Source organism: Morone saxatilis, unplaced genomic scaffold (genome assembly GCF_004916995.1).
Source record: "Morone saxatilis isolate NCDOM2014 unplaced genomic scaffold, NCSU_SB_2.0 Contig16, whole genome shotgun sequence".
Lineage (NCBI taxonomy): Eukaryota > Metazoa > Chordata > Actinopteri > Moronidae > Morone > Morone saxatilis.
In genome coordinates this window covers 777344-778166 of record NW_023339718.1, presented here as the reverse complement: position 1 = coordinate 778166, position 823 = coordinate 777344, and positions in this window count along the sequence as shown.

Here is an 823-nt window from a genome sequence, read left to right as displayed (position 1 = left end):
TTGAATTGAATTAAATTGAATTGACAGCAGTGCCATCAGGAGCTATTTGGGGTTAAGAATCTTAACTAACCTAAGGATACTTCAAATGGATTGGGGTAGTTGGGAATCGAAACCACGACCCGATATACCTGACCTGATTGTATTTTTTTTAATAATAATAATACAATGGTAATAAGGCCTTGGGTTTTAAAAACACCTTGTTAAAAGCATGTGAAACAATAAGGTTTTCAGTCTGTATTTAAAAGTATTAATTGTATGCAAACATTGTGATCACAGAAACCTTATTACAGCTTAAAACTGTTTTTTCTTATAAAAGAAATGCAATGCTGTGTTTAATGCAAAATTCAAAAGACAAACAGATTTTGGAGATTTAGAGCATTGATCTGGGTAACAACCACTTGAGCATCAGTGGCCTGAGGAAGAGCAGGTTGACAGGGACATCTAGTGGACACATAAGAAATTACATGTGTCTTTATATCCTCTCCTCCTCAATCATTTGACCTGTAGACTTCACACTGGATCAAACCAACATATTTTTCTAGAGACATTCGTCTTAAGGCACTTTTATCACTATAGACTGAGGATCTTTTTCTCATATATGATACGCAGAGTCTCTCAAATGAAACTAATCAGACCAAGCTGCACACAGGATCAGACACTGCTGCCCTTACTTCTACAGAAACAGATCTGACAAGATTAAAAAAGGCAGCAATTCAGTGTTTTCATGGAGCCAACTCACCCTCATGCACACACAAAAAAGGATGGGGCTACAAAGTATGCCCCTATGCATGTGTTTGTTTCCGCGTGTGTGTGTGTGTGTGTG